The sequence below is a fragment of the Mustela nivalis genome (genome assembly GCF_964662115.1).
Source record: "Mustela nivalis genome assembly, chromosome: 17".
Taxonomy (NCBI): Eukaryota; Metazoa; Chordata; class Mammalia; order Carnivora; family Mustelidae; genus Mustela; species Mustela nivalis.
The window spans coordinates 15,722,815-15,749,955 of NC_139036.1; the positions used below are offsets into that span (position 1 = coordinate 15,722,815).

The following is a 27,141-nucleotide window of genomic DNA, read 5'->3' on the forward strand; positions in this document are numbered from 1 at the left end:
CTGGAACAGATCCCTCCTTAATACCTTCAAAAGGAGCATAGCCTATCAACATTGAAGCATCTAGAACTGTGACACTGTCCATTTCTGTTGTTTAAGCCACTAGGTTTGTGGTATCTTGTTATAGCAGCCCTGGAACACTAATACAAACCTTGTTAGAGGAAAAGAAACCAACCATAAGCACATGGGGAATTGGAAAAAAAATATGTGTGTGTGTGTGTGTGTGTGTGTGTGTGTGTGTGTGTGTGTGTATACATTAAAACATTGAAAAAGAACACATATTTGTGAACCCTGTGAAAAGGAAAACAAGCAAGCAAACAAAAAACAAAAACAGCCCAGGATTCACTCAGCTTTTCATCTGGAGGAGTTCTGGATGGTGGGGGTAGGGAGGAGATTCCAAGGAAAAGATGGGAGTCTCCCGGTGTGAGGAAAGAGAGATTGGAATTCAGGAAAGCTGGAGTGATGAAAAGGGCATGGGTTTCAGAAAGAAGGAAGTCAAATAGAAAATAAGCTCTTGGAAATGCACACTGGAGTCCTCTTGAGTCCTTGCTCAATAGGAAGCAGTGTGTGTCTAAGAAAATGCCCCAGGTTCTAACAAAGAGTAAAGGCAAACTGAACCAGATGGTTGCCAAGACTCATACAAGCTAGAGGTTATTGGAGTTCCAACCAGCCAGAGGGAAGTTATTTTGTCTAAGTCAGAATATTCAGTAGAGACCTGGTAAGGATCACGAGTTAGTAGCGGGACTCAATGAACCCTAAAATAAAGGTTACTCTACAGATTCCCTCAACAAGTTGAAGAACAATTTTAGAAACAGTTAGAATTACCTACTAATATATCACTGCCTGTGTGACAGCCAATAATAGAAGGAAGATAGCATCTGACAAATGACTCAGTTCATCTAAAGGAAGGTAGTTCAAAAGGGAGGATGGAACAGATGGGAAAAATAAAATACAACTAGCAAGGTAGTAGACTTCAACTCAAAGATTTCAAAAATTACCTTAAGAATTAACTATTAATATCCTATTTAAATAAAAGACCTAAATATGTCAGTGAAAAATAAACTTTAAATAGGATGCAGAGGATAATATAGATTTTGTGAAAAGAAAAATTATGAAAAGGGCTATACCGTAAACATAGTAATCATCAAAGGCTGAATTTAATAGGTATTGACAATAGACAATAGAAAGACAACCAATATAATGAACAGAGAAAGACGACAATTCATAACAACAAAGGATCAATTTATAAAGATATGGCCATCATAAAGGTGTCTGCATCCGGTTAGAGAGCTTCAAAATACAAGAAGCAAAAACGTCCTGAAAAAAAGAAATCGACAAATCCATAATTCAATTTGGAGAATTCAACACTCATCTGTCAATAATTAATAGAAGAAGCAGATAGAAAAATGGCAAGTAAATAGACCTAAAAATCCATTCAACCTGCTTGACCTGTTTGGCACTGGAACACAAGGCCCAACAAATGCAGAATACCCAAGGACGCAGGAAATACTCATTGAGATCAACCACATTCTAGCCCATTTTAAAACAAGGCTCAATAAATTTTATATTTTATTTTTTTAAAAGATTTTATTTATTTATTTGACAGAGAGAAATCACAAGTAGGCAGAGAGGCAGGCAGAGAGAGAGGGAGGAGGAAGCAGGCTCCCCACTGAGTAGAGAGCCCGATGCGGGACTCAATCCCAGGATCCTGAGATCATGACCTGAGCCAAAGGCAGAGACTTTAACCCACTGAGCCACGCAGGCGCCCCTCAAGAATTTTTTAAAAAGCAGCTGAGGGGCACCTGGGCGGTACCCTCAGTGAAGTGCCCAACTCTTGGTTCTGGCTCAGATCCTGATCCCAGGCTCTTGCGATTGAGCCCTGAGGCAAGCTCTGGGCTTGGTGCAGAGTCCACTAGGACTCTCTCTTCGCCCTGCCCTTCCCGCCTCGCCCACTCACGTGTGCTCTTTCTCCCCAACAAACAAATCTTTAACAAAAATGAACAATAGTTGAGAGTGGGAGGGGTGGGGAGAGAAGCGGCAGAAGGGAAGGGGGAGCCGGAGGAGCCCAAGATACTGCCTTCTCCCCAGGCAGGGCTTGTTCAGCCGCAGCCGCGGCCTCCGCTGGGCAGAGAAGCAGAGCGCCTGAGCTTAGGCGCGCGTCAGCGGGGCAGCCTGGGCCCAGAGAGCCCCGCTAGCAGCGAGTAGTGCCTCCAGCGCCCTCTGAGCGCGCTCGCTTGGGGGCCGCAGGGCCGCAGACCAGTCCAGGGAGGAGGCGAGGGCAGCTCCCAGGCGCCCCTCCGGGGGGCAGGCGGGATGTGCATGGAGATCCCCGCAGGACTGACGGAGCTGCTGCAGGGCTTCCCAGTGGACAAGGCGAGGCACCAGCCTGCAGACCTGCTAGAGTTCGCGCTGCCGCACTTCACGCGCCTGCAGCAGCAGAAAGAGGGCAAAGGTGTCCTTTGGCCATGAGGGCGGGACCTTGGGGCGCGGGAACCGTCGCGGGGGCGGCACCCCCAGTAAGGGCGTCACTTCGCGGAGTAGCCAGGAGGTGGGGAAATTTAGTTTTCTTTTGGCAAGGAGGATTTTACCAAACAGCTCATACCTAGTCTTCGGAAAGTCAGAATTGCAGGTGCCACTAATGCCGCTTCTTAACGCCTTGGCGCCTTGGGAATACGTTGGGGGAGGGAGCTGAAGACCAGTGGTTGAGAGGGAGGAAGGCTAATTTCAGGACAAGGGCCCCTGTGGTGCCTCTCCCATGCTGACCACCAGGGGGCGTGCCCGCCGGCGGGAGACAGAGCCTTGGACACGTGACCACCAGCCAGTCCTCCTGCTTTACTGTGCTGGCCCTGGCCGGCGGTTACAATGGGGCGGGGCTTGGGTGACAACCACAGGGAGGGAGCGCTTGGAGGAGAAAGCAGTGGCCACTGGAGGCTGGGGAGGTGACCTAGGGGTCCAGGTGGCAGGAGGGCCAGTCCTTTGAGGCCCTTGGAGGGCGCACTCTGTGAGCTGGGGTTGGGGGTCCTGGTGTGGGAGGGCCTGGTGGCCCTCAGGGGATTGGGGATGCTTGGGGGCCAGGTCAGCCTCAGAGAGACCTAAGCTGGAGGAAGGACCTGTGCCTCTGTGTCCCCTTCCCTCCCCCACAGACCCCTGCACTTTCCTCCCCTCCCCTGGGCCCCGCATCAAGATGCGCTGGCAAAGTTTGCAGTTGGAGCAGGCCCCCTACTCAAGGCCCTGGGCCTTGAGTGCTTTTTCCACCTGGAGGAACTGAGCATTAGAGAGGTCGGCCTCTTTCCAGCGGTGTGAGCCCATTAAGTTATTTCAACTCCCAGAGCCACAAATTCCAGTTTGTCCGAAGAAATGAATGAGAGACTATGTTAGAAGGCTGTTAAACTGTAAACGATTGCTGCCTTTCTCAAGCCCTCTGTGGCAGCTGCACTGAACGTTTTACATAGGACACCTCAACCCCAGAAATTAGGGTTCTCACTTTATCCTGCCTGTGAGCAAATAGGCACTCTGAGGGAACAGCCACTTGCCCAAGGTCTCAGAGCAAGTGAGTGGTGGAACCAGGATTGAGTGCTAGGAGAGGCCGACTGCAAAGCCACCACTAAGTCACTGCTTCTGTCCTTATTTACATGATTAGAATTGTTGTAAATGCCTGGGTTATCATTTCGCTTGCCTGTGGGAATATGAATGTATACAAAGTGAGTTACAGAGCTCTAAAATTATTCCTGGAAGGATGAGAGGCCCTGACATCAATATGCTTCTGATTAGGTATAGGTTTTCCCAGAAGTATGAAATTATTTTTATTCCTGTGGAAAGGAACCAGAGCTGGTATTGCACAGTTCATTGATAAGTTCATGTACTAGGAAATTAAAATGGGAAGCAGAGTGAACTGCCGATGGTTATGGTCAATATTTCTCTAAAGGAAATTCCACAAAGAATGTCAGGTGCAGGGGAGATACTTACACAGTCAGTCATGTCAGGAACTTCCCTAGTAAGTAGTAATTTTAAGTCATTCATCTATCCATTCATTCATTCAGAATCATGGAATACTCACCATTTGCCAGGCTATGGGGATAATACAAACAAGACACAGTTCATTCTCTTAAGGAGCTCTAGGGTGTGTAGGGAGGCAGACTGATACCTGAGCACCATAAAACAATATCCTAAGGGCAGTGATTGAGAGATGCATGGGAGATATTTAAAAAACAAAAATCAAGGACACTTAGCCCAGCTAGGCGGATGGTCAGGGAAGGCCTCCTGGAGAAGGTGTGCAGGGGAGCTGACAGAAAGCGTTCCTAGGGGTTAGTTGGAATGCAATTGTCTTAGAACACAGTCAGCATGATTATAATAATGTAGGCTCTCCCTGCGAAGGAGAACTCAGCTGTGGTCCAAGAAGAAGAGTGACGGTGACTCGCCCATCCTTGGAGATGACCAGAGCCACTTAGAAGAATGGTTTTGCTGTGTGGTTCTGCTCATAGGCCAAGAATAAACCTGGCACATGCATGATTCATGTTATTTAAGTATAAAATGTCCCAGGCTCCTTTTTATTTTTTTAAATTATTATTATTTGTTAAGATTTATTTATTTGACAGAGAGTGAGAGAGAGCACAAGCAGGGGGAGAGCAGGAGAGGGAGAACAGATGCCCCACTGAGGAGGCAACCCAATGTGGAGCTCCATCCTAGGTCCCAGAATCATAACCTGAGCCAAAGGCAAATACTTAACTCCCACACACCCCCGAGGCACCTTTTTGAAATAGTTCATAGTTCCAGTGTGAGAGGAACACTAAGTCTGGCTGAGTAGGAACAGAAAAAAAAGTAAAGGAGGGAATGAAGCAGCTATACACTGTATTTGGAATCACAATCTTCTTTTATTTCTTTTTTAAGAGAACCCTTGGAGAGTGAAAGGATGCATTAGAATCAGAGCATTTGGAAACAAATGAGCCTTTAAGAGACTTGAGCTCAAAAGGAAAATGTCTTGATTTGGATCAAAGCGGTTCCAAGGAACCAGAGATTAGTTTCCCTGAAATACAGCCCTCAAGCGGGCTTGGGGAGAAAATTGATCAGATCCTCAGGATGAACTGGGATGGTAAAGGAGAGAGGAAAAAAAGATGATCAGACTTAAGTGAGTGACAAGAGGAAGAATTCCAGTCCAAAGCAGAAATCCCGGAGAAATCACTGGTGTCTACCAGCGAGGACATATTGTTTTGAAAGGATGACCACGCCAACGTGTATCCTTTGGAAGGGAGTGTAACATGGATTTTAGTGTCCTCTAGTGCTTTAAAAGCATTGTGAAATAAGGGGATTTTATGCATATGGAAGAAAAAATACCACCAGAAATATCCTTTTGAACTAATAACAGACTCCTATGTTTTAAAGTTCAGTTCAGCGCTCTGGAGGGACATGTGTGATAGAAGTGCTGCCTCTGGGCCTGACATCTGGGTCCGACAGTCTTGCTCCCCAGGCAGGAAATTCTGGACATGGTTTTTCTGTTACATAGGGTGCCCTTTCTTGTGGGAGACTCAAGGACAATCTCTCCCTCTCCTCCCCATTGCCCTTATTTCTCACTTCCTCCTCCTACTCCTCCATTCCTTTCCCCTTTCCCTCCTCTCCTCACCTCTTCTTCTTTAGATGGCTTGATGCTTCTTCACAAGCTCCTAAAACCATTATGGGCTCCTAAAACTGCACGTTCGGAAATGGACTAGAAAGCAAAAGGTATGGGAAAAGTGAAAGCCACTGAGAAAGGCACCAAGGGGTCGACTGACATCTGCCTTTGCCGCACAAATATCACCATTTACCAAGAGAATAAGAGGAGGAGAGTTTTTCCCTTCCTCCTCCGTGTGCCACTGAAAATTGCTTCCTAGGATTCACCTCTATTTTTCCCTGTAGATTCTGCCTTTGGAAGATTTGTAAGTGATCGGATGCACGTAAAGTGTTTAATGTAGTTCCTGACACACAGTGAGCACTGGACGGGTGTTCACATCTGGATGATGATAGTGGTGGTGGCGGCAATGATGGTAGCGTTGATGAGGATGATGGCAAACACCTAGTGGGAGATGCAGACAAATGACAGCCTCATTTCTGTAGACTGGGTTTACTTTGAGCAGTGGAGTTCAAGGTCAAAACTTGGGCTTGTCCAGTCTGAAAGATAGAACAAGTTTTAGAGACTGTAAAGACTTTGGGCTTGTTTAGTCAGCCAGCACGACATCCGGGGATATCGCTAATGAGAGCAAGTGTCCTACATGCCAGGGGTTTGGGTCCCCTGTTAGCCTTGGGCTCACTGCAGAACTCAACTCTTCTAGACCACCTCCCTCTGCAAATTTGTTTAGCTCCTTGAGGACACCTTCTTTCTGTTCCTTTCTGTTCCTGTTCCTGTATTGGTTTTCTCTCTCTCTCTCTCTCTCTCCCTTTTTAAATTTTATTTATTTGACACAGAGAGAGAGATCACAAGTAAGCAAAGTGGCAGGCAGGGATAGAGGGGGAAGCAGGCTCCCTGCTGAGCAGAGAGCCCAATGTGGGGCTCTAGGACCCTGATATCATGAGGTGAGCCAAAGGCAGATGCTTAACCCACTGAGTCACCCAGGTAACCCCCCCCCCTTTTTATTCCTGTTAAAAATAATAGGTGCCCTTAAAAAAAAAAATTAAAGCAGAGGTACCTGGGTGGCTCAGTTGGTTAAGTGCCTGAGTCTTGATTTCGGCTGGGGTTGTGATTGTGATCCCAGGGCTGTAAGCTTGAGCCCCGCATGGGGCTCTGCACTGGGGATGAAGCCTGCTTGGGATTCTCTCTGCCTTTCTCCCTCTGGCCCTCCCCCTTCTAAAAATAAATAAGTTAAAATTAAAAAAAAAATCAGGCAGATTCCTCTTCTCACACAGACCACACCAAATCCATTTCCTGAAAGTGACTACCATTCCAGTTTTGTATAAATGTATATCTTTCCATACCTTTTCCTGGGCATCTATGGACACATCTGTGTGTGTGTGCACACACACGACACATGCTGTGTTTTGTTTTCTTTACCAGTCAGATCTTCTGCATGACCACTTAGTATGTCTCAGAGGGTTTTCTGTATCAGGGAATGTAGAACCACTTCCTCATTTTAAATTCAACCAGTGCCCTGTTATGGATGGCCGTTTTTGTTACTTCTGATTTCTTCTCACCAAAGGGGCTTCAACAAGTGTGTTCCTGCCTTTCTCTGCCTGTAGCATCCCCCTTTTCCTTTGGGGTCCCCTGCCTTACACCAGAGGCCTGGAGTAATTCAGAGTGTTCCTGGTAAGTAGGCATAACCCTGGATACTGACTTCCACCAAGAAAACAAGGTGTCATGCATTTATGAGAAGGAATCTTTGATGATTGTCAAGTGCAGTGAAATCTGCTTTGGACCATAGCGTTTTTTGTTCATGTTTGGAAGGTTGATGTAAGAGCCGGCTACTCCATGACCATTCATCACGAACGGTAGCACTAATGCCCAGCATCAATGGATAGCGCGTGCTTTCAATGAGTGTGAGCGCTGCTGGAGCAAGGAGGTCCCGTTAATAGTGAGTCAGTTGCTAAAAGTCTCTAATCACTTATCCATTACTTTAGATGCTACCACATTCAATTAATTGGCCTCGGCTAATTTTTTAAATGGAATGTTTCTATTTTAAGTAATCTCTGCACCAAACAAGGGGCTGGAACACTCCGAAATCAAGAGGCATAGGCTTTACTGACTGAGCCAGCCACATGCGCCTAAAAGGACTATTTTTTGGAGCAGTTTATATTGATTGCAAACAAAATGAAAAGTACAGAGTTCCCATATATTCCCTTGTGCCCCCCACCAGGTTCTTCTTTTGTTAATATCTTTATTAGTGGGGGACATTTGTTAGAGGTGATGAGCCCATGTTGTCCGTTATTATTAAATAACATCCATATTTTACTTTAGGGTTCACAATTGGGGGTGTGACATTCTCTGGGCGTTGACTAAGGTATGATGAGGTATATCCACCACTGTAGTGCCCTACACACTTGTGTTACTGCCTTCAAATCCCTCGTGCCCCACTCTCCATCCCTGCCTTCACCCCCCCACTCCCTGGCCATTTATTCCCCCCCCCCCCATCTTCATAGTTTTACTTTTCCAAAATATCATGTAGTTGGAATCATACAATGTGAGGTCCTTTTTTTTTTTTTTAAGATTTTTATTTATTTGTCAGAGAGAGAGAGAGAGAGAGAGAGAAAAAACACATGTCAGGGGAGGGGCAGAGAGAGAGAGAGAGAGAGAGAGAGGCAGGCAGACTCCTAGATGAGCAGGGGGCCCAATGCAAGGCTCCATCCTAGGACTCTGAGATCATGACCTGAGCCGAAGGGAGACACTTACCCAACTGAGCCACCCAGGTGTCCCCACTGTGTCCCCCTAAGGTTGGGGGGACAACCTTGTGTCCCCCTAAGGTTGGCTCCTTTCACTTAGCAAAATGTATTTAAGATCTCTCCATGTCTTTTCCTGGCTTGCTAGTTTATTACTTGTTATTTCTGAATAGTACTCTTTTGTATGAATCCACAGAATTTATAAACAGTTTTAATCACTTCCGTGATTTTTACAAAAGACTTTGCACACAAAACTATGCATAAGTAAACTACTATTGAATTAAAAGTAATAGATTTATAATAGCTCAAATTTTTCATTTCAGAAAAATTTAATCTTGGATTTATTCCTGGGAATATGGAATTTTTAATCATGCTTAGGGAATTTTGTCTCTTTGTGCTTTATTCTTCCAGGGGAAATGGTATATGAGGACCAAATATTTCCAGCTGAATAATTGCCTTTCTTATGAAGTTCCTTGGTGACTATACTGTAATTTCCCCTTTCTATATATTTTCATGAAGTAAATTGAATTTCACTATATTAAGTGCTCACTATGTGTCAGATACTGAGCAGCCTAGGTTCTGGGGATTAGGAGGATAGGACGTTCTTTCTGTTTACTGTTGACTTTCTTTTCTTTTTTAAGCAAGGTATAATTCATATACCATTAAATTTACCTTCTTAAAATTTAAAATTGTGGTAAAATACATATAAAGTAAAATTTAGCATCTTCCAAAAAAAAAGATTTTATTTATATATTTGACAAAGAAAGAGGCAGAGAGAGAGAGGGAACACAAGCAAGGGGAGTGGGAGAGGGAGAAGCAGGCTTTCCCAGGAGCAGGGAGCCTGGCAGGGGGGTCGATCCCAGGATCCTGGGATCATGACCTGAGCTGAAGGCAGACACCCAATGACTGAGCCACCCAGGTGCCCCTCATCTTTCTTTTAAATATTTATTTATTTGAAAGAGAGGGGAGGTTGGGGAAGGGCAGAGGAGAGTCTTAAGCAGACTATTCATGGAGCCCAATGTGGGGCTGGATGCCACAACCCTGAGATCACAACCTGAGCCAAAGCCAAGAGTCAGTTGCTGATCCAACTGTGCCACCAGGCATCCCTAAAATTTACCATCTTCACCATTTTGAAGTGTACAGCATCGTAGTAGGTACATTCACACTGTGCTGCAACCAACACCTGGAACTCATCTCATGAAAAGGAAACTCCCTACCCATTGAACAACTCCCCGTTCCCCAGCCCTGCTCCTGGCAACCACCATTCCACCTTCTGTCTCTATGGAACTGATTCTTCTTGGGACCATGTCTGTGGAATCCTACCATATTTGTCTTTCTGTGACTGGTGGATTTCACTTCCATGCTGTCCCCAAAGTCCATCCATGTCATAGAGAATCGGGTCTCCTTCCTGTGGAAGCCTGAACAACACTCACATGTTGTTCTTCCATTTGTCCATCATGGGACACGTGGCTTCCTTTTACCTTCTGGTTTCTGTGAAGTATGCTGCTCTAAACATGGGCGTGTGAATGTCTCCTTGAGAGCCTGCTTCCAGCTCTTTGAGCTAGGTATCCAGAAGTGTCATTGCTGCATAATACACTAATTCTGATTTCAGTGTTTGGAGAGCTCTCCCTGGGGTTTTCCAAAGCAGCTGCATGATTTCACATTCCTACCACAAGTGACCAGTGGTTCTAATTTCTTCACATCCTCATAAAATTGACCCCTTTAAAGTATACCATCCATTGCTTTTTCGCATGTTCACAAGGTTGTGCAGCTATCACCACTGTCTAATTCCAGAGCATTTTCATCCCTCACAAAAGAAATCCATATCCCCTAGCCATCACTCTCCAACCACCTTCCCCAGGCCCCCAGCAGCCACTGGACTCCTTTCCACCTCTATGGATTAGACTGACCCTGTACTGTGTGTGGCCCGTTTTACTCAGTGTCATGGATTCGAGGGTCCTCCATGCGCTAGAATGTGGTTGATGACGTTCTTGAAGAGATTTCCCCTACTTTGGACTGATGATGTGAAATCCTTCCCCTCCAGAGACTGCGCCAGGGGTGCCTGGCATCATAGTTCTGGGCTCCATGCACTCAGTGTCTTGCCTTCCAGACCATAACTTGATCTTTTGGATGGAACAGTTCTCTTCCTGTTTACTACATTTGAGATGAAAACCAGCGAGTTCTTCTGTACATCTGTGCTGACACTGTGTTCATCTACAATGTCTTCAGAATACTCAGCACCATCTTCAGGTATGCAAGTTTTTGTTGTTGCTTTTAAAGATTTTATTTATTTATTTATTTATTTATTTATTTAAGAGAGCAAGGAAGAGAGAGCAGTAGGGACAAACAGACTCCCCTTCTCAGAAGAGAGCCTGACGTGGGGCTCGATCCCAGGATCCTGATATCAAAACCTTAGCTGAAGGCAGACACTTAACTGACTTAGCTGCCCAAGAGACCCCGGACGTATATTTTAATAAGCACCTTCCTTAAGTCAATGCCTAGGTCAAAAACATCACAGAGGGGTTCCCAAAAGCCTAGTCAGTACTCAGGGATCCATGCCATGTGAACCCAGGTGGGGAATAAATGGTGCAGAATTTGCTCTCTAGATGTCCAGAAACACCCAAGCCCACAAGCAGCCCTTCTTGGAGCTTAGTTGAATGTGCAGCACTGAGTCCAGTGCTGCTGGGAGGGAGAAGGGGGAGTTTGTGTCTGTGGAGCGAGGAAGGAGCAACAGGCAGAGGGGCTGAGAAATAGGGACCATGCCAGGCAGGAGTCCAGCCTCCTGCAGAGTCAGGTGGCTGGGAGTGGCCTTGACTATCCATCCATCCATCCATTTATTCCTTTGTTCATTTATTCCATAGGTATTTATCAGAACCTCTTTGTTTCAGATTCTGGGCCTGTAGTCATGAACAAAACATGGAGCTTATAGTCTCATAAATACACAATTACGAATTACAACAAACACTCCAAAGGAAATGTGGGCTGCTGCAGGAGAGAGATCAGGAGTGAGAGATGGCCCTCCAGTTGGTTGCGCTGGCAAACATGCCCTTTGTGCCAAGATCTGACTGACTGAGGAGAATGAACCAACCAGGGGCAGTTTGGGGAAAAGCAGTCCAGACCCAGGGAGCTCCAGGTTTGCGGGCCTGCCCAAGGGGCCCAGAAAGAAGGCTGGTATGACTGACGTGGAGTGATCAAGGGAAGAGGAAGGAGGGAGGGAATGGGCTATTTCCTGGCAGGCAGCACTAGCATTTTGTTTGTTTCCAGAAGGTTCCTGAGTTACTGGGAAAGGATTATGGGGGGATGGGAATGAAAGCAGGGAGACCAGCAGAGAGGCTTTTGCTCCAGATCTGCTCAGTGGCCTGAGTGGACACTGTTTAAGGGAGAAGAGGCCAGCAGGGCTTCAAGGGGACTGGAGATGGGGCAGAACCCCATTTATTCCCCACCTGGGTTCACAGTTGGGCACATGCCTAGATCTGTAGGGAGCCCTTGTCCTTGTGGGGAGCGTGGCTTACCCTTCAGGGGTTTTGCGGGAGAGAAAATCAGAAAACCACTGGTTATGGAGAAATGCCAGGGAAAGGCCATAGGAGTGGGGTTTTCAGCCCGATGAACCTGGAAGGGGAGTTTAGTTCTCTCTGTGGGGCTCCAGCCTCTCTGGCCATCCTGAATGTTTCAGAGCATTTTCTCTGCATTTCTGCAGGGCCACACTAATGTGATCTCCTGCCTCTGCATCAGGGAAGATAGGTGGTGGATTGCCATGGCTGACAAAGGGCCCAAATTCCTGATAATCACATGGGACTCCTTCACAGGGTAGGTGTGGCGCAAGCCTCTTTCTCTACTCACTGTAGCGTATCTGCAACAAATGAGAAATGCTGGTCTGGGCATGCAGAAGCCAGAGCTGGGATGCTGGTGAGGGTGAAGCGGCCTGGGGAGGCTGGCCATCCTGTTGCCTTGAGGCCCGGTCAAGTGACATTACCTTCATGAATTTCCCCAGCTACAATTATTGGTCCTTTAGGCTGAGAAACTTGGTTTGGCAATGTCCCAGAGTAGATTAGGGAGGTTAACACTAACCCAGCTTGGAGGCCCAGAGAAGTGAAGTCATTTTCCCCTTCTACAAAAAAAGAGGCTAATCATACCCACTGTTTTAGTTTCCTTGGGCTGCTCTAAGAAATGACCACACCCTGGGGTGCCTGAGGGTCTGCCTTTGGTTCAGGTCCTGACCCCAGAGTCCTGGGACCCAGCCCTGCATCTGGCTTTCTGCTCAGCAGGAATCCTGCTTTCCTTTCTCTCTCTGCCTGCCTCTCTTGCCTACTTGTGTGATCTCTGTCCATCAAATAAATAATTAAAATCTTAAAAAAATAATTACCACATGCTGAGGGGCTTAAAATAACGGAAAGTTATTCCCTCACAGTTCATGAGGCTGGAAGTCTGAAATTAGGGTGCCCTAAGGGGTGGTTCCCTCTGGGGCTCTGAGGGAGAACCTGCTCCAGGCCTCTCTCCCAGCTGCTGGTGGTGGCTGGCAGCCCTTGGTTTTCCTTGGCTGGTAGACTAATCACTCTAGTCTCTGCCGCTGTCTTCACATGATGTTGTCCTCCATGTGTCTCTTTGTGTCTGCACTTCTATCAGCTCAGCAGTCATTGGTTTTAGGATTCATCCTAATCCACCCTCATCTGAACTAATACATCTCAAGGACCCTGTGAACATTATATGCTCACATCCTGAGGCTCTGGGTGGACCTGACTTCTGAGGAGGCCCTCAACACACTGCACTTACCTTACAGGACTGTCATGAAGACCAGTAGCGCACAGTCCATGGCCCATGATAGATGTTAATGTGTGTTTTATTTCTTCATTCCTGGTCCTAGAGGCAGAGTGCAGTGCTAGATTAATTGATAAGATTGTATGGCCCTGATTGAGTTGTGGGGGGTGGTGACATGGGGGTGGATAGTCCAGTTGGGGATGATTAGGAAGAAGTTGTTTAAAGCTCTTGGGTGTTCTGGAAAGTTAGGTTGATACAGGTCCCCCAGTTGATTGGTGATGTCCTACGGACCTGTTACTTAATCCTGGTCCTCATCTTACTAGACGTCTCAGTGGCATTTGACACTTGTCATTGCCTTGGCTTTTCTGATACCATGTCACCTTGGTTTTCATCTGCCTTCTGAGACTCTGCTTCCTCTGGCCCAAGATGGTGAGGAGGATGTGGTTGGTCCTTTTCTCCATCCAGAAGGGAGCAGACCTGGGGTGGTAACCACACCATCTTCATCTCCCTAACAACCTCATAATTCCTCTTTTCATGGATGAGGAAGCAGCTGGAGAACATTCCACCTGGATGTCCCGTGGATATCTCCTGCTAAAATATCTCCCAAGCCCTGTTGCATCTCCTCCCAGAGGCCTTATAAAGCCACCTCTGCTGCCCCTGCCCACCCACTCCAACCTGGCCAGCCTCCTCCTCTACAGCTTCACTCTACAACCCAACCTCCAGGATGGTGATTTAGAATACACATAGCATGAAATTGACCATCTTCACATTTTTAGAAAAGTTTTCTTTATTATTTACTTAAGAGCAAGAGAGTGTGAGTGGGGGAAGGGCAACAGAAGATGGAGGGAGAATCCACAAGCAGACTCCTTGCTGAGTGCAGAGCCCAACATGGGGCTCAATCCCAGGACCCTGAGATCAAGACCTGACCTGAAACCAAGAGCCAGCCGCTTTACCAACTGCGATACCCACACACCCCATTGTAAAAATATATATATATTTTAATTTAAAGATTTTATTATATGCTGGAGGCAGAGGCTTTAACCCCCTAAGCCACCCAGGTGCCCCAAATTATGTTTTTAAACGTCTAATTTGGTGGCATTAATTACATTCACAATGTTGTGTGACCATCGACACTATTTCTGGAACATTTTCATCACCCCAAACAGAAACTCTGTGACAGTGAGCTCCCCATTCTCCTTCCTCTCAGCCCCTCATCAACTTTCTGTCTCTATAGGTTTGCTTGTCATCATTTTATGTCTGTGAATCATATGTGGCTTTTTATGTCTGGTTTTTCTCTCAGCATAATGTTTTCAGAGTTCTCCCGTGCTGTGGCATCAGTCAGTGCTTCCTTTATTTTCGAGATTCTATCACATGGATATACTGATTCTGCTTATCTACCCATCTGTTGATTTTTAATAATCTTTTAATTGAAAGCTAAGGTCTCCTTTGGCCACCATCTCCAATCTTCACCCTCTTCCTGGAGGTAGTCAATTTGGTATGTTTCCTTCCAGAACATTTGCTATTGTCCTAAATACAGATCCATGGACATCAGCGTGTAGCATTGTGTGGTTGTTTTCCACAGCATTTTGAGTGTGATCTTTTCACAAAGGCAAAATCTGTTTGTGTTACTCCCCTGCTGAACACCCTTCAGAGGCTGCCTCTTGCCGATGCAGCCTGAGATAGAGGGAAAAACGCATCTTGCATCCTAGTCATGGAAACTTGTCCCCCAGAAAGTGGAATTCCCCTTCCATGTGCCTGGCTGTCACCTGTGGCTGTCACACGCTTCCAGCTGCAAGTAGTGGGATATCTGACTTACACCTGAGGGAAAGTTGTTCTATCCGTGACAGAGTCCACAGGCAGGAAGGGTGGGCGCCTCACATGTGTCTCTTCTCTGAAACTGTTGCTGATAGCTCCTTTTCCCCAGGCACGGCTGGCCCCCTTAAAAGGCTTTATTCTTTGGTTTTTTCTTTTCTTTTCTTTTTTCTAAGATTTTATTTATTTATTTGACAAAGTAGAGAGCACAAGTAGGCAGAGAGGCAGGCAGAGAGAGAGAGAAGGGGAAGCAGACTCCCTGCCGAGCAGGGAGCCTGGTGTGGGGCTCGATCTCAGGATGCTGGGATCACTACCCAAGCTGAAGGCTTAACTGACTGAGCCACCCAGGCTCCCCTCTTATATTCTCTTGCTTATAAAGCTGTCTCCTCGACTAGACTAGGGGTGACTCTGACTGTGATTTTTTTTCTTTTTAATTACAAACTAAAGTGCATCTTTGGTTAACAATTCAATATGTCAGTATGAGTTTTATGATATAGTAAATGATGAATTTGGGACCCAGAAAAGATTAGCTGGTTTTAGGATGAATATTCACTTTATTAAAGTTATAAACTCAGAACCATAATTTTCCCTTAAGTTTTTTTTATTTGACTTATAAATTTTACACCTTTTATAAATCTAGCAGATTTTTATAATTGCCTTTAAGGGGGTTTTGATTAATGTTTGGCCCAACTCACAAATTTGATTATTAATTCCTTTTAAACATTTTTAAACTGCACTTAGAAACTGAATATAGGGCGCCTGGGTGGCTCAGTGGGTTAAGCTGCTGCCTTTGGCTCAGGTCATGATCTCGGGGTCCTGGGATCGAGTCCCACATCGGGCTCTCTGCTCAGCAGGGAGCCTGCTTTCTTCTCTGTCTGTCTGTCTGTCTACTTGTGATGTCTCTCTGTCAAATAAATAAATAAAATCTAAAAAAAAAAGAAACAATATATTTGGTTTTATCTCTAAGTTCTTTAGTAGCCTGATTAAAAAATAAACCCTTCACCCATACTTAGAGAATTATTATAAATCTAATAAATGAGACATAACTATGACAAATCTTAAGTTCTCATAAGTATTCTAATACTGTTTATAAACCAGTATGATTTGAATGTAAAATCACAAGTCTGAATCAATGACGGGCACAATTTTAATCCATCAGAGTCACAAATTTAATCCATCATAGGCTCTGATACATTAAATTCTTTTAAACATCACCCATTCCTAAGCAAAATAAGCAGATTCTCTTCCCACCAATATGTTTATAGAACAGGCCCAGATGACATCACTGGCTCTCTGTTTTAATTCTGGAAAGCCACAGGGATAAGATGTTTTTCCACACTAAGGACATCATGGTGCCATTCACAGCAATGTTAAGACTGCCTCTCTCAAAGGATTTGGGGGGCTAGTTCCCAGGGGGATGAAGCCTTCTCAGGTGACAGAAAACCAGCCAGGTCCTCAGCCGGGGCACAGACTTGGTCCCAGCCAGTGGGGGCGCTGGAGTGACCTAGGAGGCCTGCTGATATTTCCTGTAACAAGAGCTCAGTAATGAAAAACAATGGGAACCACCAGCCCGTGGTCCTGGATCAGGACGTCCTACCACAAGCCTTCGCTCCCCCGACCCCTGTGCTGCCGCTCACTCACATCACTCACAGCCTTGCTTCTGTTGTGTTTCTCTGGCTCGCTTAGATATTTAAGTATCTCATTTAATTCTGCATGTGACAAGGTTTTTCCTGCTTCTTAGGGTTCTACAGTCTTGCCAGTGACACGGTATAGTAGTGAATGAGGGAAGGAAAAGTGAGTCCTTCCTTACCCAGACCCATCTCCAGAGTCACCCTTGTTTAGTTTAGAATCTGTTCCTCTAGACTCTTCTGTGCACAGAAATGTGTGCACTCTCTCTCCATCATGCAGGATGAAGTTAACTACACTATTTGGCAACTTGCTTTTTTCACAAAATATTGGTCACCTTCCCACATTGGCCTCATTCTTTTTTTTTATAAATTTAGCTATTTTTCAGAGAGAGGGGGGAGAGATAGAGCATAAGTAGGCAGAGTGACAGGCAGAGGGAGAGGGAGAAGCATGCTCTCCACTGAGCAGGGAGCCTGATACAGGACTTGATCCCAGGACCTGAGCTGCAGGCAGCCCCTTAACCAACTGAGCCTCCCAGGTGCCCCTGCCTCAATCTTTTTGCAAGTAGCCTAGTTTTTCATTATATAGTTATGTCATAATGTTTTTAAACAGTTCCCACATTCGTGGATATTTGTGTTTTGAGATTTTTTTGCCATTAAAGCAGTGCCATGATGAACATGATTTTATATTTATCTCTGCTTAATTTCACTATTATTTTTCTGGGAAAAAAGCTGTAGAAGAGGAATTGTTGAGTCCTAGGGTGTGTGCATTTAAAATTTTGATAGATGCAGCTAAGTTGCTGTCTAGAAAGCCTGTGCTTATTTTCATTCCCTCTTAGCTGGGAGGGCACTCGTTTTCCTGAGAGCTGGGGTATTGTCCTAGGCATCTTTTTTTCTTATTTCTGTCCTTCATGCCTGGCACAGAATCAGCACTCAATGGTGGGTGACAGTCAACTTCATGAAGAGAACTAACAGCATGTTTGCATAATGCTGAGTTAGTTTTATTATTTTTTAAAATGAGGTAAAATTCACATAAGGTAAAATTCGCCATTGTGAAGCCTGTGATTCAGTGGCATTGAGCGCGTTTACAATGTTGTGCCATCGCCGCTTGTATCTAGTTCCAACTGTTGTTTTAAAGTCATCTCTATGCCCAACGTGGGGCTGGAACCCACAAACCCGAGGTCAGGAGTCACATGCTCCACCAGCTGAGCCCGCTGGGTACTCCTAGTTCCAAAATCCCAAAAGGTAAAAACCCAAAGCCCTCAGTCATCCCTCCCATTCCCCCTGGCAGCCACTGACATGGCTGTCTGTCCCTGTGGATTTTCAAATTCTGGACACTTCATATCAATGAGCTCGAACAACGTGTGGTCTTTGTGGCAGGCTTCTCTACTTCACGTGATGTTTTGGGGGGTCCACCCCTGATACAGCAGGGGTCCGTGCTTCCTTCCTTTGTATGGCTGCATCACAATCTGTTGTATGGATGGACCACATTTTTTTCCTCCATAGCTTTTGAAGCGAGTTTCTCCGGGGAGCAAGGCAGACCTCCGCAAATGGGTGTTCCCTGGTCCTGTTTTGCAGCATTCCTGTGCACACAATATTGACAGCTGCCCAGAAGGCAACAGCATTGGGGCCATAGCATCATCCGGGATGCCAAATATCTGGCAACCATCTCTGATGCTGAAATCCAGGTATGGGGCACGTGGAGGCGGCCTCCGTGGGCTGGCCAGCCTATCAAGTGGGTCCTGGTGAGCAGCTCTCCTCGGGCCTTTTGGTGATGTGATGCTCTCAGGGAAGGACCAGACCCCATGGCCGCTCATTGGGGGTTCTCTTCCTGGGGTTTAGCTCATGTTGCCATGTTCCTTAGCCAAAGTTACATGGCTACCATGAGAGGTGTCGGATTTGTCAACAGCCTTCAGGAACCTTCTCATTCTCCTCCATCTGCTGTCACTCACAGGAAGTTTTGCATCTGGAGGTGGACCTTAGTTGTGGAAATGCCAACAAGTACCTTCAACCTCCTCAAAGAGTATGGTGTTCAGGTGAGCTCAGTTTGAGTGTGCACAGCTAGTTTACAGTCACACCAAGCCCAGGTCCGAACGTATTTTTGGTTTTGCTGGCATTCAGTTATGGTTCACTAGCACTTGTAAACAAAACAAAACAAAACACGACCGTATCCTTGATCTCATTTTACTCTTCTTAATAGTGAGCAATATTTTTTTGAGCATGTATTATGTGCCAGGTTCTGCTAATTTTGTTACAGCAAGTATCTGACGCAGTCCATGCAAATGTGCTGGGGAGGGGTTCTTTAATAACACAATGGACTGCTACTGTTAAGTACTAGGTAATTTGTCTGAAGTCATGGGCCAGCGGCCTTTCCTGTTCTAGACATGCTCTTAACTGCTCCTGAGACCCAGAAATTATTAGTCTCAGTTTGCTTGAAGTGACTTGCCAAGGACACCCACCGAGTCAACTCTTCCATTCTGCGTTGTCACATTCATCCTTGCACCCTTCGCTCACCACATGGCTGCTCAGTCCCTACAATGTGCCAGACAGTGCAAAGTGCTCACCTGGGTGCAGGACCCAGAACCCAGTCAGAGGGCCTGGGTGACTGGGCTCTCCTGGGCACATGTCATGGTGTAGCTTCATGTCCACGTCTCTCCTTCTGACCCCTCACCTTCCCTCTAGGTCACCTTCCTCTCAGCTTTTATAAGCTGAGCTGATACAGTAGCCACCGGCCATAGTGAGTTTTTCTGTTGCTGCAAGAAACCACTCTGAGACTTTTTAGAGCTTGCATTGAATCTATGGATTGCTTTGGGCAGTTGTCCTCTTAACAATCCATGGGCACAGTGACACCTGTGTGGCTCAGTGGGTTAAAGCCTCTGAGCTTCTGCTCAGGCCATGATCCTAGGGTCCTGGGATTGAGCCCTGCATCAGGCTCTCTGCTCAGTAGGGAGCCTGCTTCCCCCCACCTCCTGCCTGCCTCTCAGCCTACTTGTGATCTCTGTCTGTCAAATAAATAAATAAATAAAATCTTTAAAGCAAGTAAACAAACAAAAAACAAAAGAATCCACAGGCACAGGCTGTCTTTCCATTCTCTTACATCTTCTTGAGTCTCCTTCAGCAGTGTTCTTTGCAGCAAATAAACCCTCCACCGAAAGTTTGTTCCTAGGTCTTTTTATGATATCATAAGTGGATTGGTGTTCTTCATTCCCTTCGTGGGTTTTCATTGCTAGTCTATAGAAACACAACTGCTATGTGTAGGATTTTGTGTCATGAAACTTTGCTGAATACATGTGGCTACTTGGATTTAAGTCGGTTAGAGTGAGATAAAACTAGAGATTCAGGGGCGCCTGAGTGGCTCAGTGGGTTAAACTGCTGCCTTTGGCTCAGGTCATGATTCCAGGGTCCTGGGATCGGGCCCCACCTCAGGGTCTCTGCTAAGCAGGGAACCTGCTTGCCCACTCTCTCTGCTTGCCTCTCTGACCACTATGTGATCTCTGTCTATTAAATAAATAAAATCTTTAAAACAAAACAAAAACAAACAAACAAAACTACAGATTCATTTCCTTGGCATCACTACATTTCAAGTATTCCCCAGCCACCTGTGGCCAGTGGCTGCCAGGTTTGACAGAACAGATGAACCAATATCTTGGTCACAGAGGAATATGCTGTGTACAGTGCTGCAAGGCCCCAAGTCTGGAAGGATTCTGCCATCTTCTGCCTGCTCTACATTCTTGCCCACCCCGCTGGACCGAGCCCTTCCATTTGGCTTGAGTCACAAAGGGTGAGCGAGCTCTCAGCACAGCCCAGCTTTCTAGTAGGCTGGCTGTTTCATTTCTAGAGTGAACTGTCTCACACCTTCTCTTCATCTCTCCCCATCTCTTCCTCTTCCTCTTGGCTGATGACCTCTCTCATTTTGCGTTGAGAGAATGGGGGCCATCAGATACAAACACTGGCCTGTTCTCACTCTCAGCCTACAACCTGCTTCATCCTCACCACCGTTTCCTGCCCCTCTGAGTGTAACAGCGGCCAGTGCACGAGATGCCACTCCTCTCAGGCACCCAAGGTCCTCTCCTGCAATGATCCGCTCTCTTTCCCTCCCTGGCTATACCCCGAGCAGACATACATGTGTTTGTTTCCCTGGTCTTTGGGGAACACCACTGACAGTGCATCACCCTCTGGCTCTGGCTCTCTGCACCTCTTCACAGTTACATGTCTCTGAGGTGCTGTCTGTGCCTGCTTCCTGACTTCATCATGTCTCATTTACTCTTTTGTGCCCAAAATATTTGATCTCTTTATATTTTCATTGCTAAAGGAGGCATACATCCAAAATGTGTACATTTTAAGGCATGAAACAAAAGGTACCTGTGTGTTTACTGCCCGATGAAGAAAGAAAATCACCCAAACCCTGGAAATCCCTTTGTCCTCCTTCCACAATCCCGTCTCCTAGTTAACTAGGGTTAACTAGTTAACTAGTGTCCCAGATTTTGTGTTACACATTCCTATGCTTTCCTGTATACTTTTGTCTAGCAAGTATCTCTCAGTACTTTCCTTTATTTATTTATTTATTTTTGAGTGAGAGAGAGAACGTGAGCAGGGAGGGGCAGAAGGAGAGGGAGAGAGAGACTCTCATGCAGACTCCAGGCTGAGTGCAGAGCCTGATGTGGAGCTCGAACTCAGGAGTCTGAGATTCTGACCTGAGTCAAAATCAAGTGTCAGATGCTTAACCAACTGAGACACCCGGGTCCCCATCACCAGTTTTTTAAAATAGGCTCCACAGCCAGCATGGGGCTGGAACTCAGGACCTTGAGATCAGGAGCTGTGGGTTCTACTGGCTGAGCCAGCCGGGTGACCCTCCTTCAGCACTATCCTATTTTGTTTTACTTGTTTTGTTTGGGGCATATCAGGAAACATAATTGCTTCATTTTTTTCTGCCTGGTTTCTGAGAATCATCCATTTTGATTACTGAGCTATAATTCACTATTTTCATGCCTATCTAGTCTCTTCTACTTTGAATATAATATAGCTCATTTATCTATCCTACTGATGATGAACATTTTGGTTCTTCTGATCTGTCTTCCACCTACCCACAGCTCTACCAAATCTGTGCTTATCACAGTCACTGGCATTTCCAAGTGAAGCAAACACTATTACATCGGCATGAGCACCATTCCCAGTAGATGCTGAAGACACCTTCCTTGTGTTCACAACCTTCCCTGAGCTACTCTGTGGCCTTATCCTCTTTGACTGCACACTTTCTAAATGCTGGATGTCCTCAGGGTTGAGTTGTGGGAGCTCCTGTTATGGCGACACCTTCTTCCTGGGTGTTCTCATCTATTCCCATGACTTTTAAGTCCTGTGCACTCCCAAGATACACCCGAAATCCTTCCTCCCCTCTCCATTTCCATGGCCACCACAGCTCCCTGCATGACTACAACATCCTTCCAGCTGAGCTGTGTTCACTCTTGTTCCAGTCCTTCCTGCCACACTGCAGCAGCCAGAGCAATAATTCTTAAGTGAGCTGGACAGATCATACCACTCTCTTACTTAAAGTTTTTGAGTGGCTTCCCTTTGTGATGGGGATAACCCTAAGCTTCCCTCCACCCATCTTCCAGCATCTACCCTCCTGTTTATTAATGTCTGTCCATTTGTATTCCCTGGAATTTTACAGAAATGGACTCTTTTTGTGGAGGGTGCTGATGTCTTTTAATCAATTTAATTTTTTTATTTGATTTAATTTTTGAGATTCATCTATGAATGCAAAAATAGTTTATATAGCTTATTTCTCTTTATTCCTCTTTATGTGTCCTTTAAAATGTGAATGCTGAGTAGTCATCAAATGGATATGTCACAATTTGCTGATTCACCTGTTAAAAGACATTTGCTCTGTTTCCTGTTTGTGGCTGTTGAAAACAAAGGTGCATGAACTTTCATGCACAAGTCTTTGTAGGATATATGCTTTCATTTCACTTAGTAATTATCTTTGTTTCTGAAGGCTATTTGCCCTAAATATAGGGCTGTAGTTATTTCCATATGTTGAAGATACTATTGTCTTCAGACTTAACGCCATTTCCGTTAAGAAGTCAACTATCAATCTTATTGTTCCCTCTTCTGAAAGTTAGGTATGTCTTTCCCCTCCTGCCCCATTCTGGCTGCTTTTAAGGTTTTCTGCTAATTGTTAGCAGCTTTTAAGGATGTGTCTCTATGTATATGGATATGTTGTTGATTTTTTAAAAAATCCAAAATTGGTGCCTAGCTGGCTCAGTCAGTGGAGTATGTGACTCTTGATCTTGACTTGTGAGTCAAGCTCCATGTTGGGCAAAGAGATTACTCACAAAAAAAAAAAAAAAAAAAAAAAAAGGATATAAAAATGAAAATCTAAAAAACTTATCTTCTGGAGTTCTTTGAACTTGGAATATCTTTCTTTAGTTTTGCAAAGTTTTCTCCCACTACTTCTTTTAACATCGCTTTTATCACCTTTTTTTCTTTCCTCTTCTTTTGGTACTCCAATTATACAGAAATTAGACCTGTCTTGTGCTCTATCTCTCTTATTGTCTATATTGTCGTTCTTTTGTGCTTTATCCTTCAGTGTGGACATTTTATCCTACAATTTATCTTCCCATTGTACTGACTAATTATTTCTTTGGCTATATTTTATTTTCTGTTAAATTATCTTTTGAAGTTTTTTAAATCAATTTTTTTTTTTCAGATCTAGAATTTCCGCTTGATACTTTTTAAAAATAGAGTTACTGCTGAGATTGCCCATCTTTCCCTCTACTCTCTGGCACATCATGACCACAGTTATTGTCAAGTCTATGTGTGTCGATGTTATGCCTGCATCTCCTGGGGTCTCTTGCTGATGATTGCTTCCCTCCCGATTGTCAGTTGTTTGGAAATGTCTCTTTCATATGCCTGGTTGTGTTTCATTGGATGCCCAGTGTCATGCTTTAAGAAGTCTAGGAATAATTTGATACTCAGGGTGGTACTTTCCTCCAAGGAAGACTCACTTTTGCTTCTTGTTGGCATCTGGCAAAGTAATTGCATCACTAATTGCAGTGATTTGAGGCTGATTTCCAGCCTTTTTGAGGACTTGTCCATGCATTTACTTCCAACAGTTCTGCCCCACCCCCGGTCACCCCATTCCCCCCACCCCTGCCAAGGCTGATGAGCTGTCCTGAAATTACTTCTCAAACATTAGGTCTGGTACTTCACATACCTGGAGCAGGCATGGAGTAGGTGATGGTGTGGAGGTGGGAGGAATGGAACTTAAGTCGTGTTTCTAGAAGTTGTCTCCCAGGGCTGCCCCCTGCATCCCTTCACCTCAGGCTGCAGCCACCCCCTCCCATACACATACCCCCACAGGACATGTGCCTCAGTCTCCCCAGGGAGCTCCATGGTGGTGTGGTTGTTGTTAAGCTTCTGCACTTTGTGGTTTCCTCACTTGCATAGTTACCACAGGGTTGATTTAATGGAAGGGAGCCAGGAGTCCATGCTATTCACCATGTTGGCAGGAATCAGAAACTCTTTCCAGTATTTGCATTCACTCCACGTTACCTTGTGGCCTTGTCAAATTTAGAAATGTGTATGCAGCAGTTTTTGTCCAAAAGGACACAGAGTAAAGGTTATCAGTGAATATTGTGCTACTTTTGCTTGTTCCAATTTACAGATGATGAATTATAATAAGACTAAATAAGAAAGGGGACACATTTGAGGCCATTAATTTTAATGTTCAGGTTTTCAATTCTATTCCTATTGCTTGCAAAATTCTGTTGTCTTTTCTGTTTTATATTCCTACTCATCTATTTAATATAATATAAATATTATTTATTTTTAACATTTAGCTTAGCCAGAGAGAAACAGAAAATTTGTAATTATTTCCATAATTTATATTTCAGAACTATTTTACTTTTAATCCAACAAATAATAAAGAATTGGTGAGCAACAGTAGAACACAAGTAATATATTATTTGTGGGTAAGTAGAAATATTTTGATTTGTCTTAAATGTAGGGACAATATATGTTCATTCCCCAAGTAGAGATGTTTTGGTAATGTAACCATACGGTATCTACTTAGGAAGCAATAAATATGTGTTAAAATGCTTTGATTTAATTATAGCATTTACTTTAGTCTCATTGGAAACTAGTGTATTAAGTCAGAAGCAGATAATTTTTTAAATTTATTTTTTATTTATTTTAGGCATAACAGTATTCATTATTTTTTCACCATACCCAGTGCTCCATGCAATCCATGCCCTCTATAATACCCACCATTTGGTACCCCAACCTCCCACCCACCCACCAATTCAAACCCCTCAGATTGTTTTTTAGAGTCCATAGTCTCTCATGGTTCACCCCCCCCTTCCAATTTCTCCCAACTCCCTCTCCTCTGTAACTCCCCATGTCCTCCATGCTATTTGTTATGCTCCACAAATAAGTGAAACCATATGATAATTGACTCTCTCTGCTTGACTGATTTCACTCAGCATAATCTCTTCCAGTCCCGTCCATGTTGCTACAAAAGTTGGGTATTTATCCTTTCTGATGGAGGCATAATACTCCATAGTGTATATGGACCACATCTTCATTATCCATTTGTCCATTGAAGGGCATCTTGGTTCTTTCCACAGTTAATTTAAATTTCATTTAATTTTTTAAAGTAATGAGGCAAATATTTATTTGAATGTATTTAACATGTTTAAAAAATACAGGGTTTTTCAAGACCTTGGTTTTTACCCCCTTTTAGAAAGGAATTAGCAAACAGATCAGCAATGTATATACTGACACAGGACAGAATCATGAGATTAAAAAAACATCAAACTTAAACATAAAATTACCACATGACCCAGCAATTCCTAAATCCAAAGGAATTTAAAACAGGCATTCAGACAAATACAAACATACAAACGTTCATAACAGCAGTATAATTGTCAGTAGCCAAAAGATAGAAGCAAACCACATGTCCCGCAGCTAAGGAATGCATAAACAAAATGTGGTCCTTCCATACAATGGACTATGATTCGGCCATACAAAGGAACGAGGCACTGACACCCACTACGACATGGATGAATCTTGTATACATCATGGTAAAGGAAAGAAGCCATACACAACAAACCATGTGCTGTATGAGTCCATTGATGTGAAATGTCTGGAAGAGGAGAATCCATTGAGACAAAGTACAGAATGGTGGTTGTTGGGCCTAAGGGAGGGGCATGCATGATAACTTAATGGAGGGGGTCTTCCTTTTGGGGTGATGAAAATGTCCTGAACTAGACAGAGGGGATGGTGCCCAGCGTTGTTAGTGTACTAAGTGTACCCAAATTGTACACTTTAAAATGACTAAGGGTTGGAATGCCTGGCTGGCTCAGTCAGTGGGGCACGTGGCTCTTGATCTTGGAGTTGTTTGGTGTAGAGATTATGTCAAAATAAAATTGTTATTTATCTATTTATTTATTAAGATTTTATTTGTGTATTTGACAGAGATCACAAGTAGTAACAAGAGGCGGAGGGGAAAGCAGGCTCCTTGCTGAGCAGGGAGCCCAATGTGGGGCTCGAACCCAGGACCTCATGACCTGAGCTGAAGGCAGAGGCTTAACCCACTGAGCCACCCAGGCACCCCTCAAAATAAAATCTTTATAATTAATTGAATTTATATTTTAAAAATATTTAAAGCATAAAATCTTTAAAAATTTAATAAAATGATTAATGGTTAATTTTATGTTATGTGAACTTTACCTCAATGGAAAATGCAAAACAAAATAAAAAACACTGATTCAGTCACCAATTTTCAGTGCTAGTTGTAACTTCTGGTACTTATTGTAGCTTTAATGCCTTAGAAATGTAGCATTCAGATTTTCATTTACTACCATTTAAAGTCAAAATCATTTGTGGCATTTAAAAAAAAAAATATTTGCTTTTCTTTCCGAATGCTTTCAGTTGTTCCTTGAGGCAGGTTCTCTTATCTGAGGAGGTTGCAAAGCTCTGACCCTGTTTATATGCATTCCTTTTGATTTTGTGGTTATAGTAGTTCTTTCTCTTAGAAACCAGGTCTTTTTGTAATAGTGATTATTTTTTCTGTACCCCTCAGTATGAAGAGGGAGATATACTTGCTCACAGTGCCCCACGTTTAACAGAAAAAGTGAGTAATGCTTCCTGCATTTTTATATATCAGATATTGTAGAGAGTAAATATGTGTAAGCTTAGTCACTTTTTGTTTGTCTTCATAGTACACCATGGGCAAATCATTGGACATTTTTACTTGGGTCCTTTACTGTATTGAATTGTCAGCTGAAAATAATGGAACCATTGTTCAAAATAAAATATTATGTAAAAGAAATTTGACTACCCTGAGAAAATACCCCCCAAAAAGTGATGCCTGTACTAATATATGTGTGCATATGACAAAGAATGAAAAGTTAGTTCGGAGTGATATAATAAAGAGTTGAATGTGAGTGGCTCATTTTTAGGCTATCCAGTTCTCAGAATAATAAAACATGATCTTACATATTTAGACGTTTCAGAGCCAGTACAAAGGTGGTGCATCAGGTGCATCAGGCAAGTTATCTTGCCTGCCTGCTCACCTGGAGCCATTGTCGCATCTGAGGTGGATTCAGGTCCCGTC

The 27,141-nt window shown here is 44.3% G+C and overlaps 2 long non-coding RNA genes across 2 annotated transcripts; both read left to right on the plus strand.

The window, feature by feature from the left end:
* The first annotated feature begins 10,464 nt into the window (after positions 1 to 10,464).
* On the plus strand, positions 10,465 to 12,132 carry LOC309851691. Its single transcript, XR_014304872.1, has 3 exons — positions 10,465 to 10,584; positions 11,223 to 11,505; positions 12,032 to 12,132. It is a non-coding gene; the product is annotated as an uncharacterized lncRNA (long non-coding RNA).
* A 6,351-nt stretch (positions 12,133 to 18,483) lies between these two features.
* LOC309851696 lies at positions 18,484 to 26,658 on the plus strand. Its single transcript, XR_014304876.1, has 3 exons — positions 18,484 to 18,562; positions 24,419 to 24,496; positions 26,608 to 26,658. It is a non-coding gene; the product is annotated as an uncharacterized lncRNA (long non-coding RNA).
* The last annotated feature ends 483 nt before the right edge of the window (positions 26,659 to 27,141 follow it).